The 14,045-nt window shown below is 33.0% G+C and overlaps 1 protein-coding gene across 5 annotated transcripts in view; it reads left to right on the plus strand.

Moving 5' to 3' along the window:
* Positions 1–14,045, plus strand: part of GATAD2A (GATA zinc finger domain containing 2A) — a 215,661-nt gene that overhangs the window by 70,495 nt on the left and 131,121 nt on the right. For all 5 annotated transcript variants that reach the window (XM_031947916.1, XM_031947914.1, XM_031947913.1 and 2 more), the window contains one exon: positions 13,784–13,871. The gene's annotated coding sequence lies outside the window, so the exon portion shown is untranslated. The remainder of the gene's footprint in view (positions 1–13,783; positions 13,872–14,045) is intronic.

The following is a 14,045-nucleotide window of genomic DNA, read 5'->3' on the forward strand; positions in this document are numbered from 1 at the left end:
GTTTATACCATAGATCTTTGAAGAAGTAATTGAACATCTAGGAAATTCATTTTGGGCTAACTTTCCTTTTTGAACAGGATTACTAACCTAGTAAATAAAGGGGGACAATGTGACTATAGAGTAAGTTTTTTTTTAAATAACAACAGAAAAGTTTATATGTAAATATATAAATTTCTATTATGTACAGCTTTTTTTTTTTTTTTTTTTTTAAAGTTAATTCAACATGTTATTTCCAGGACTGCTCTACTTAAATCTCTTTGCTTTTAAACTTTTAAGTTTTTGGAGGGAGAAAGGGGAAAAATCGGAACAGAAGTGAGTGCAAGGAATAATGTTGTAAAAAATTATCCTGGCATGTATTCTTTCAATAAAAAATTATTACAATAAAAAAAAAAAAGAAAAAAAACTTTAAGCTTTTTTTCTTTTTAAATGAAATTTTATTTTCAGATCTGCATTTTATTCTTCCTTTCTTCCTATCTCTCAATTGAGAAAACAAAAAGTATAGACCCTTGTTACAAACATGTAGTTCAGCAAAATTCCACGTTGGCCAAGTCAAAAAAAAAATGTCTAAATCTTGAGTTCATTATCTTACTATTGGTTTGGTAGCAGGTATCATTTTGAGTGCTTTGAAATGTTTGGCCATTGTGATGATCAGTTCCTAAATCTTTCAAAGTTGGATGTCAGTATAGTATAAATTATCCTGGTTCTGTTCATTTCACTTTGTATCAATTTATACAAGTCTTCTCAGTTTTCTTCAAAACTATCCCCTTCATTTCATTATTTCTTACTGCACAGTACTATCCCATCATGTTCCTATGATATGACTTAACTACTTCTCCCTGAATGAGTGCAGTTTCTAATTTTGATACCACAAAATGAACTTCTATAAATATTTTTGTACATATGGATCTCTTTCCTCTTTGGAGTATAGCTCTAGGAGTGGCATTGCTGTTTGTTTAGATTTTGATTTTTAACAAAACTTTTGAAAATATCTTGTCATATTCTTGTGGAGAAGATGGAGAGAGATTTAATAGATAATAATAGTTAGATGGATTCAGAACTAGTTGTTGATTCATTGTCAGTATCTCAGGGGAACTGTTTGTTATGGGACATCCCAGAAATGTGATTTGACCCTATACTTCTTAAAATTTTTAACAGTGACTTCTGGAGAAAGGTATAGATAACATACTCATCACATTTTCATATGACACTAGGCTGCGAGGAATAGTAATGTAATGAAAGACAATCAGGATCCAAAAGAATTTTGATAAGAATATTTCACTGAGAAATGAGCAGGATATCAGGAGATCATTATATACTTCAACAACAATACTATATGATGACCAGTTCTGATGGACCTGGCCATCCTCAGCAAGGAGATCAACCAAATCATTTCCAATGGAGCAGTAATGAACTGAACCAGCTACGCCCAGAGAAAGAACTCTGGGTGATAACTAAAAACCATCACATTGAATTCCCAATCCCTATATTTATGCCTACCTGCATTTTTTATTTCCTTCACAAGCTAATTGTACAATATTTCAGAGTCTGATTCTTTTTGTATAGCAAAATAACGTTTTGGTCATGTATACTTATTGTGTATCTAATTTATATTTTAATATATTTAACATCTACTGGTCATCCTGCCATCTGGGGGAGGGGGTGGGGGTAAGAGGTGAAAAATTGGAACAAGAGGTTTGGCAATTGTTAATGTTGTAAAGTTACCCATGCATATAACCTGTAAATAAAAGGCTATTAAATAAATAAATTAAAAAAAAAGAATATTTCACTGAATCTAATAAGATAAAATTAATTAGGGATGATGAGTTTAAAATAATCTACTTCACAGTTAAGGCATGCAGTTAGGCCACGTTTCTCTGATAATGTTATGAGTGTTTCCAGGCTTAATAAGTAAGCAGTATGGCATGGCAGCCAAAAAAGTTAACAAAATCATTGGCTGCAATAAAATACCTGATAGTTCTACATATTTCCCCTCTTCTTGCTCTTTGAGGGCAGAAACTAACTTTTTGCCTCTTTTTTGAATTCCACTCCTTAGTATAGTACCTGCACATTGTATGATTGGCACTTACACAATTTCTAGTTTTTTGATTTCACCAAAAATACTATATTACCAAAAATTTCACCAAAAATACCTCTATCTTTGACTTCCTTTGGTCACACACACACACACACACACACACACTTGTGTATCCCCCCTCCCCCCAATATCATTTCTTCTTAATATTTAGTGAAATTGTATCCTCTGGCTGCTAATCTGCTTGACAAACTGCCTATTTTCATGTCATGGTCTCTGGTTTCTTGTGTTCTTAAGTGTGTTTTATAGTGGCCTCTTCTGAACTTTTTTTGTGGTTTTCTTTAAAAAAAAAAAAAATCTGATGTGATTAGGTGACCATATTTCATAAAGATCTTAAGAATCACAGAACTTTAGAAGTAACATTTAATAAGGATTTAAATATAAAGAAACAGAGGCTCAGAGGTAATCAGTTACTCCAAAATAAGATTTGTAGTAGCGACTCAATTGGAATTCAAATCAAAACTCACATCTTACTTTGGACTTCAAACATGTTTCTGTTTTTATCCTATCACACTATTGGTTTATTCCTTTGATGCCTCAGTGCAAAAACTAGCTTTTAGCTGTTTTTTCAGTTCCATTGAAGATATAAAACTAATTGCTCCTTGGAATCCTTTTTTTTTTTCTCTTTTTCATGGGTAACCATGTCAGATACTTAAATTTTGGTTGTGTTTATCAATTTTTCCAGATACATGTAACAACATTCATCTCTGTAAAGATTCTGTTCCAATTTTTTTTCTTCCTCCTCCTCCCTCCTTTTCCCTCTTTAAGACAGGAAGCAATCCAACATAGATTAAGCATATTTCCATCTTTGTCCTGTTGTTAAAAAAAAAAAAAATCAGATCAAAAGGGAAAAAAAACAAGAAAGGAAAAAATGAAAAAATGTATATTTTGAACCACACTCAATCTCCATAGTTCCCTCTCTGGATTTAGATGGCATTTTTCATTTCAGATCTATTGGAATTGTCTTGGATCAAGCATCCATCACAGTTGATCATCAGATAGTCTTACTGTTACTGTTTACAATGTTTTCCTGCTTCTGCTCACTTCACTCAGCATTGGCTCATGTAAGTCTTTCCAGGCTTTTCTGAAATCAGCCTGCTCATTCTTTTAAGAACAATAATATTCATTACATTCATATATCATAATTTATTCAGCCATACCTCAAATGATAGGCGTCCACTCAATTTCCACTTTTGATTCTATTAAAAAAAAAAAAAAACCTTCTACAAACATGTTTGCACATATAGGTCCTTTTCCCTCTATTTATTTTGATCTCTTTGGGATATAGATCCAGTAGTGACTCTGCTGGGTCAAAGGATATGCAGAGTTTTTTTGTTATTTAGGCGTAGATATTAGCAGGTTCTTAAAAAAAAAAAGGTACTAAGTCAATGAAAAGTTAGACCTTTAAAAAAAGAAATCAGCTCTTATGAAATCCCTATTGATGCCTATTTTCATTGTAGATTAGTGCTTGCAGAAACCTTAGAATGTAGAACAACATTTGAGGCAAATGATTACTATGAAGTTATCTAACTGAAATGCTTCATTTATAAATGAAGGAACTGTGATCTAGAAAATCAGTTTGAGGTTTATTTTATTCTTTTAAAAAACCAGTTCATGGTTTAGTTCATATTTGGATTTGTGTTAAACTTGGAGAATTAACTGCAGTGTAAATATGTAGAGACATCTAGGTGTCACAGTGGATAGAGTGCCTACTCTAGAGTCAGGAAAACTCATCTTCCAAGTTTAAATTTGGCCTCAGACACTTAGTAGCTGTTTGACCCTGAGCAAGTCATATAACTCTGTTTGCTTCGTCAAATGTTTTGGAGAGGGAAATTACCCCAATGTCTTTTCCAGGAAAAACCCAAATCAGGTCATAGAGTTAGACACAACTGAAATAAGACTGAATCTGTTAATAGATCTTTTTACAACATATAGAAATTTAGAACTATAGATATGTGTATTTGTATGTAGCTAGACATACACATATGTCCTATGTATATATGCATATACATATTTGTATGTAAGATTCTCTGACAATATTATGTGTAGAGATGTGACATTGTCCGTGTGTCATATTCATTGCTAATACAGAAAGCACAGATGCAATCCACTAGAAAAGAATTGTTAGATGGCATTTTGTATTGTATGGAGGCAGAAAATTTTTAATTAAATAAATGGATTTCTCTGGAAAGAAGGGCAACTGCACCACGTATAAGACATGCAGTGGTCCCTAAGGTATTGGATCTTTTTTTTTTTTTTTTTTAACACCAACCAGCTAATGACTGTTTAATGACAATCAACATCCAGCCATTAGTAAGCACAGAAAAAAAATGTTTATTAGAAAGAAGTAACCACTTTACCATCATTTATTTCTAAGTTTTAAAAAGAGATTTGAATGTGTTCATAGATTTTATATTTCACTTTTATATTTGGTGTTAAATCATTAATTAAAGAATTTTGCTTAAAATAAGCTTCATATACAATCCCTTAACTGTTGTCATATTTTCTGACTAATAATGTGGCAAAATATTAGAAGGCTTTAATATAACAGTCCCTTCTAGATTCCCCAAATTTTATTTACATCTTTTCTTTAAACAAGTTGCATATCAGATTTATAAAGAAGAAAATAATTTAGAATTAAAAAAAAAAACCAAAACTAAGACTTGATTAAATGAACTTGCAAGAAAGAAAAAGGCAGAAAGTTGTCATGGTCTCTTTTCTAGCATGTCTTTGTATTAATGTAAAATCAAGGCTGTCTATGTAGACATTTATCAATACCAATTCAATGTTCCTTTTTAAAAATTGTTTTTTTTTGGTTATACATGTATGTTAACTTTCAAAATACATATTTCTTGATGAAACATCCTCAAGTATTTAACTATAATATTTTGAAGGATAGATACTCTGTCTTTGTATTGTTAGGTTATTGAATTGTATAAAAATCAAGATTGTACAGTTGCTTCCAATAATATAGTTTTAGAGAACACCTCTTAGTTTACAAGCAAAGTATGTTAAAATAGACATTAGTTATAAAACAGTAAGCATCTTGCAATTAGGAATATATTTGAGAATATTTGGAAGTATTCATTTATTCATAATCACATTATAACAGTCTAAAATAAGATTACTGTCTTCTGATACCTCCCATAGTTCCTATTGTGATAAAAATCATCTTTAAATTTTTTAATATGTTACAATCTTTTTTGGAGATGATCTGTGTTCAAAGAAAGGGGGAGTGAGGTGTCGAAGACACCATTATCTTCCCAGTCACTTAAACTAGCAACTTCAGTGCTAAATGTACATATCCAATCTGCCAAATTTTGATGTTTCGGCTATCACATATCTCGTATATATTTCTATCCTAGTTTGTATCCTCATCATGAGTCACTTAGACTGTTGCAATAGACTTCTGATTCTTTTTCCCTTAAGTCTCTCTGTTCCAATTCATTCTTCGCTCAGTTACCAAAATAATTTTTTCAAAAAAGTTTGGATTATTGTCATCCTCTTACTCAATAATTTCAATGACTCTTATTACCTCTTTTATCAAATATAAACTCTTTTGTTTGCCATTTAAAGTTCTTCACCACCTGACTTCTTATTGGTCTAGTCTTCTGACACTTTTTTCTTATTCCAAAGCACCATTATTTGGCTATGCTTGCCTGTTAAACCAACTTAATTGATTTTTACATTGTTCCTGGCTTTCACTCATTCTTGGAATATTCTCTCCTTGTCTCAAGTCTCTTAGCTTCCCTGGCTGTTTTGGTTTTCAAAACGCAATTCAGGTCCCACTTTTTGTAGGTAGCTTTTTCAGAGAGGTATCTTCCCTATAAGGATCTGGCTCCTTGAGGACAAAGGTTCTTTTTTCTTTCTTTTTCTTTTTCTTTTTTTTTTTTTAAACTTGTACCTCCACAATTTAGCACTATACTTGGCTCTTAGTAAGAGTTGAACAAGTGCTTTTGATGCATTTCATCTTAGTCTGACGGATTGACTATTGTCTTCTTACTTTGAAGGCCTTCTCTCACTTCTGTCTTTTTTTCTGGGCTCACTACAGGTTGCAGTCTCTCTGCCTGCTTTAATCCATTTTCATAGTACATCCCTTGTATTTGCTTATCTTTGTATAATCTCCCAGTAGAATATTGCTCCTGGAGAGCTTGAGTTAATTTTGGTTTTTTGTCTTGTGTCCCCTTTGAGCCTTTCAGTTAATTGGTGCTTAATGTATATTGACTGATTATAATGCAAAATAATGTAGAACATCTTTGTGTCTTATTTTCCTGGTAGTATGTTACAGTTCCTTCAGGGTTATAATCTGTGTCTTTAACTTGGTGTCTTTGGTATTCTGAGAGTATTTAAAATAATATTTGTAAAAAGTACTTAAAACAGTTTGGGCCACATAGTAGGTGGTATGATAAATACTTATTTATTTCCTTTCCTTGATCTACCTGGCACTGTTCTCAGATGTCTGAGTGCTTAATAAATGTCGAATTTAGTTTCTTTTGAATTGGAAGTCTCCTGTAGAAAAGAAATCAGACTTCCTCTCTTTGGGCCTGGGAAACTCAACAAATTGAAATTATGTGGGAAACATTTTAATAAATCTCTATAAGGAAGATTTTTCTAACAGTTTTGAATTGTCCACCAATACGAAGCTCACTGACACTAGAGATTTCAAGTAGGTGCTGATTTTAATCCTTATGAAATATTTGAAAAATGCAATAGATGACAGATGACCTTTCAGTTCTGTGTTTTGTTTATGATCTTATTTGCTACTAATTGTCTTATGTTGTTCAATATAATGTTAAGACATGTCAAAAAAAATTGAACCTGTTCCATATAATTTAAATATTTGGGTGGGGTTTGTAGAATTGATTGTTGGGAGCAATGATTTTGGTTTTTTGTTTGTTTTTTTTACTACAACTGTTCACTATTTTTGCTCTATCATTTTGCAAATTGTCTTGCAAAAAAAAGTATTTCTCACATCTACAAACTGTGAATTGCATGAGAATCTGCTTAAAAATAAAATCTTCCTATCACAACAAACTTTTGGCAATTATGAGTGAAGAAATTAAAGCATAGATGGCTGATACTGGAAATAATGTAAATTCCAAATAAAACTTTTGAATTCAGACTTGTCTTTTATTAAAACATTTTCGTCTCAAGTTCTTAACTTGGGATATGTGAATCAAAAGAATCCATGAACTTGATTGGGGGAGGGAAATAACATTTTAATTTTGGTGTAATTGGCTTTTTTTGTTTGTTTGTAATTCTATGTCTTTTATTTTATACTTTTGAAAACAGTATTCAGAAGATTCCATAGGCTTCACCAGACTTCTAAAGACATTCATGAACAATAACATAAGAACAATTAGGAACTCTTAATACCTGAAAACTGCTAGACCTTCCTCATTGAACTTTTCTCTGTCAGCAGAGGAAATCACTTCATAACTCTTCAGCCTTCAAAAACAAAACAAAACAAACCCAAACCATTGGCTGATAACTTCCCTCCTCCTTTGTTCTCCATCTCAAAACCCTTCCACAGCATAATCATTTCTTTCATCTTTATTGTAGATAAAGAGATGACCCTTCTGCTTGTCTTTGACTGTTTTCTACAAGAGCTTACCTTTTCAGTCATCTCCTTTCTTATCTCCAATATCTTATCTGTTCTTTATTTTTCTTTTAGCATCAATAAACTTAGAGCTTTCCCATTCTTAATAAAACAAAACAAAAATAAAAACAAAAACCCTCAATTGACCCTATCATGTCATCATATCTCTTTCTTTCATAGCTATATTCCTGAAAAAGAATACCTACACTTCCTGATTTTCTATTCACTTTTTAATTTTCCGTTAAACTATTCGCTTCACCAATTCACTTTTTTATTTGAAATTATCAGTCATTTCCTGATTGCTAAAATCTGATACTTTTTTAAAAAATCTCTTCTTAATTTCTCTATAGCTTTTTACAAATGTCCATCATCCGTTTCTGATAGCCTGTCCTGATACAGCTCTGTCTTTCAAATGTTACTTAGCTTACTCTTTCTCAATTTCCTTTGTTGAATCATGATTTACATCATACCCTCTGTGGGTTTTGAACTCCATGGGTGTGGCCTGGACTAATGCTTTGAATTATAATTAGTACTCAGATCTGTATGTTTAGTCCTACTATAGCTCCTAAACTTTGCTGGAGCCGGCATAGTGTATCAGGTATAGAGTTAGCAAAACTTGAATTCAAATTTGGCCTCAGACTCTTCCTAGTTACAGGACCCTGTGAAAGGCATTTAACTTCTCTTTGCTTCAGTTTCCTTATCTATAAAATGGATAATGGATAGCACCTGGTTGTTGTAAAGATCAAATAAGGTAATAATTGTTAGCATAGTGCTGGATACATAATAATTTCTGCATAAGTGTTTTCTATTATTATATCACCAACTTAATTTCCTGCTGGGACATTGCTCTCCAAACGTTTCATAGGCATCTCAAATTTATTTTTTCCAAAACAGAACTTTTTAATTTTCTTTCCTGTATCTACACCTTCTATCCTAAATGTTTAATACTTACTTTGATTTGACATTACCTTGAGGGAAAAAGAGTGAGATCTAGAAAGTATTTATTGGATACTTGTTATGAACTAGGCTTCTGCTCTCAAAGAGTTTACATTCTAATGGGAGAACACTTGAATAAAAAAAGGAGTCAGAAAAGGGGTGAGGTGGAGCCTTACAATGACTTGGAATTCCCTAGTAGATAAGGCAAAAAGAAAAAGCTCACCTATCTATCAAAGTCCAATGTTCCTAGTTTTATCTTCCTAAGGCCCTCTGTCCTGGCCTATTGTATTATCTCCTTTTTGGTCTATTTTTCTTCAATTTGTCATACAAGATGTTCCAAATTAATTCTTCTAAAGTATAATTCTGTTTGTGTCATTTCCTTAACCAAGGATCAGAGGCTCCCTATTGCTTGTTAGATAAAACAATATCAATTAACAAACATATTAACTTCTTTCTGTGTGCCAGGTACTATACTAAGTTCTAGATAATATATGTATAGAGTTTCACAAACTTTACAATGCTCTACTTGAGCTGTGATGATAATGATGATGTTGTTGATGCTGCCTGGCATTTAGAGCCCTTCACATTTTGGTTTCAGCTTACTTTTCTTTTTTTCCAATCTGATTTTCTAGGATTAATTAAAATTTCTTCCCCTGTGTAAATTTTGATCATGTCAAACTGACCCAGGTTAGATATTATCTCCTACTATCATCAGTTTGTATTTATTAAGCAATTGTGTACTAGCCAGGTTGTGAAATGAAGTCAGCACTAGACTTTTTTGTAGACTTCCTTATCCTGAGTGATTCTGAGAAATCATTTAATTGATATCTGCCTCATTTTTTCATATTAAATGGTGTAGTATTAGCATATAACCAGATTTGTTGTGGGGATAAAATGAGAAATAGTTGAAAAACACTTTTTCATCTTAAAGCTTTACATAAATTCCTGCTCCTGTTATTATTACTATTACTGTTTACTACTACTACTACTTTTATCATCATCATCATCATTATGTCACTTTGCTAAACCCTGGGCATACAAACAAAAAGTAAAACTGTTCTTTCATAGAGTTCATGTTCTGATAGAGAACATAAATAGGTGTAGAGTGCATGAATGGATGGAGAAAGTTGAAAGATGCTAAGGGATATGGATCTTTAGAGGTAATAGGAAGCTAATTAATGGAATCTGTTGGAAGTCTTGGGATGAAAACGAAGAATAAGTTTCAGAATAATAAGGCTTAGGGATAAGTAGAAGGATAAAAGATTATTTTCTGATAAAGGAATTTCCTAGTTATTAAAAGTCGAATTGGAACATCTGAGCATGATGATGTCAAGACGAATGCTTTCTTCTCAGTTCTGTCCTTAGATTTTTGAAGTTTAAACATTGACTTACCTTAAACTGATGCTGAGCAAAACAAGTAGAACCAAGAATATGTTGTACACAGTGACTGAAAGAATGTGCAATAATCGACTATAAAAGACTTGGTTCTTCTCAGCAATTCAGTTGATCCAAGCCTATCCCAATAACTTTGTATGGAAAATGCCATCTGCATCTTGGCAAGTGAGAGAAAATTATGGAGACTGAACATAAATCAGCACATGTTCATTTTTTTTCCTTTTTCTTCTGTTTTTTTTTTTTTTCTTATATGGTTTTTCCCTTTTGTTCTCATTTTTCTCTTCCAACAGAATTCATAAGGAAATGTGTAAAAAAAAAGATTAAATTTAGCCCATTAAGACTTAATTCAAGTGCCATCTTCTATGGAAAGATTTTTCTGATATATTCCACCTTTTTTCTCATATTGTATTTGTATATATATTTGTTTTTTCAACTCTTAGCATTGTATGTTGCAGGTGTAAGGAATTCATAATAAACCTTTTCAACTATTTTATCTTTTTAAATAATATAAGCTCTTTGATTCAATAACTTTCTAAAAATCACACAGACTTTTGAGGCAGAATTTGAATATAGGTTCTCCAAATCTGAGTCCTTGGGAGTGTTAAGTGTTTGAGGCTGGATTTGTATTTAGAACCTACTTTCTCCAGGGCCAGTATTCTATCAACCTGACCATCTAGCTGTTCCAGATCATTATTTATTTGAAAGTACATAATCGGGGAAGCTAGATGGCGCAGTGGATAGAGTACCAGCCCTCAAGTTAGGAGGACCTAAGTTCAAATCTGCAGACACTTAATACTCCCTAGCTGTGTGATCCTGGCCAAGTCACTTAACTCCAGTTGCCTCAGCCAAAAAAAAAAAAGTACCCTATCAATTTCTAAGTATCATTATATTTGATATGTTTACATTTGGATCTTCTATTCCTAGTAAAGTATGAGCTCCTTAATGTCTCCTTAATGTGTTAAACTTTTTGTCTTCCTTAATGCCCATGCTTGATACACTAGTAGGCTTCTTATAAATGTTAATTTTGAAGGAGGAAGACCTTGCCAGTCTGCTCTGCTTCAGTTAACACATGATGTTCTATTTTTTCCCTGTTCCTCCATCACTGTTCTCCTTCAGGAAGAAAGAGAAGGCAACTTGGAAGTTATAGGATGCAAGATTTAATTAGATTTAATGCTAGAGAATGAGGACTAGATAGGTGAAGTAATTTGCCCTTGTCGTTTGGAGGGGTCTGTGGCAAAACCAAGTCAGCAATTACATAGAAACTTATTTGGGCTTTTAAGGATATGTGAAGAAGGGGAAGGATAGCATTGTTGGAATGGGAAACTCTGAACTAGGTAAGAAGATAGGAAAATTAAATGTATCAGAGTGTGGGGTGGAGTAGGGGAATGGGAGAAGGGAAACATCCAAGGTAGAAAGTTGGGGAGCAGAAGGAAGGCACTGTCTGGTTTTTGTATTCCAGGTTTATGCCTTCTATACAGTAGGTTTAATAAGTGCTTATTGAATTGAAAGAATAAAATAAAGCTCACTGAAGCAAGTGTGTGTGTGTGTGTGTGTGTATATATATATATATATATATATATATATATATTTTTTTTTTTTTTTTTTTTTTTTAAAGCCCCTTGAGGGAAGGGGCTGGCTTCCCTCACGGCATGCATAACACAGTCCCTTTCCTCCCAACTTGTTTTTGTTTCTCTAGGATCTTCACAGAACTTTACACATATCAGACACTTGATAACTACTTATTGAGTAGAATTGATCTGAGTTTGAGCTTAAAGAACTCAGTGATAAGGGACTCTTTACCTTATGAGATGTTTTAAATAATAATTCTTAGGAAAGCATTATAAGAAGTCAGTAAATTTTATGTAGCTCTCGAAAAGACAATATATTTAGATTCATTAGTTATAAAAATAAGTGGGAGATTATTCCCCTTCATAGCTATATTTCAAAGCTATTATTCATAAATATATTAATTATCTTTAATGTGAGAGGAAAAAATTAATTTTATCCTGACTTCTTCTTGTTAGGCTGCCCTGAAATTTTTGTAAAATGTTAACTGAAATATTGGTGTTTGTTTATTGTGATCATTCATTTTTCCTTAGTGAGGATATATCCTGAGTATTACATTTAGATGATCCTTAGAAAACATTGCAAGTAGTATAGTATAGTAAATAGTCTGAAGTCAGGAATCCTACTTTGACTCACTTGTAGGACTTAAGTCACGTGATCTTAGGCAAGTTCCTCACTACCTCTGAATCCCATTTCTTCCATTTGTAAAACGAGTATTTTTTTAAATAACTTTTTATTGACAGAACCCATGCCAGGGTAATTTTTTACAACATTATCCCTTGCACTCACTTCTGTTCCGATTTTTCCCCTCCTTCCCTCCACCCCCTCCCCCAGATGGCAAGCAGTCCTACAGTAGATCTTGGATACAATATATGTGTGCAGAACCAAAAAGTTCTCTTGTTGCTTAGGGAGCATTGGATTTAGAAGGTATAAATAACCCGGGAAGAAGGACAAAAATGCAAGCAGTTTACATTCATTTCCTAGTGTTCTTTCTTTGGGTGTAGCTGCTTCTGTCCATCCTTGATCAATTGAAACTAAGTTAGATCTCTTTGTCGAAGAAATCCACTTCCATCAGAATACATCCTCATACAGTATCGTTGTTGAGGTATATAATGATCTGCTCATTTCACTCAGCATCAGTTCATGTAAGTCTTGCCAATCCTCTCTGTATTCATATACCACAATTTACTCAACCATTCTCCAATTGATGGGCATCCATTCATTTTCCAGCTTCTAGCCACTACAAACAGGGCTGCCACAAACATTTTGGTACATACAGGTCCCTTTCCTTTCTTTAGTATCTCTTTGGGGTATAAGCCCAGTAGAAACAATGCTGGGATCAAAGGATATGCACAGTTTGATAACTTTTTGGGCATAGTTCCAAATTGCTTTCCAGAATGGCTGGATGTGTTCACAATTCCACCAACAATGTATCAGTGTCCCTGTAAAACGAGCACTGTTAATAAATACTTATATTGACTATCTCTCTGTGTTGAGAGAAAAGCTTTTATTATTATTGAAGACAAGTCCCATACTTAATATATCTGGAAACCCAGTCCCGGAGAAGATAAGTGACTTGCCTAAGATCACATCTGGACTTAATTTAGGAATAGGAACTAGAATCCAAATACTAGTAACATCTTCTACTGAACTGCATTTCTCAGTTTCATCATAATCTCTAGACACTCGTCATCCTGCAAGAATTGTGAATCTTGCAGCTCCTTATGATTTCCTCTGCCCTTGGAGTTTTCTGTTGGAAAGGCTATCAGGTAGACAAGAGAGCTCCTTTTTTTTTTTTTTTTTTTTTTTAAGGAGATAGTTCAGGGTAGCTATCTCATCATATCCCAGATAGTCTGTCTTCTTGAATTAAAGCATGTTGTTCTCTTCTACCTCCCCCAGTTTCCCTTTATATTGTTAGTTCCTTAAGGGCTAGTACTATCATTTGACTTTTTTTTTTTTTAATTCCCAGTATTTAGCACTGTACTTGACAATATAGTAGGTGCTTAATAAATAGTTTGCTGTTGATAAGACTTGTAATCTACTTTTTCTAATCAGTAGAATTTCATTATCTGCTATATATTTATAATAGGTAAATATATGTATAAGACCAGCAAATGAGAGGTAGTGATTAGAATTTAAAATTACCAACAATCTTTGCATCAAATTCAATGATTTTTCTTTTTCTTTTACTTTAGGTTCAAAGACAGGCCAAAGTTATCTTCTCATTTGGATTTCATATATGGCCAACTGATGTAGCCAAGAGTTACAGCACACAGAAGTCAGGTAACTGCTTGAAATCAGCCTGGTGGTAGTACCTTGATTTTTGTGTGTGACTATTTGCAATTTTTACCATCTCTTTTTGTGCTTAAAAACAGAAAATTGCCTATCACCAAGAGCCATTGGTCGCACTTAGTGATTTGACTGTTTTATGTTTATTGTACATTAAGTAATAAATTT

This window comes from Sarcophilus harrisii, chromosome 1, assembly GCF_902635505.1.
Source record: "Sarcophilus harrisii chromosome 1, mSarHar1.11, whole genome shotgun sequence".
Classification (NCBI taxonomy): domain Eukaryota; kingdom Metazoa; phylum Chordata; class Mammalia; order Dasyuromorphia; family Dasyuridae; genus Sarcophilus; species Sarcophilus harrisii.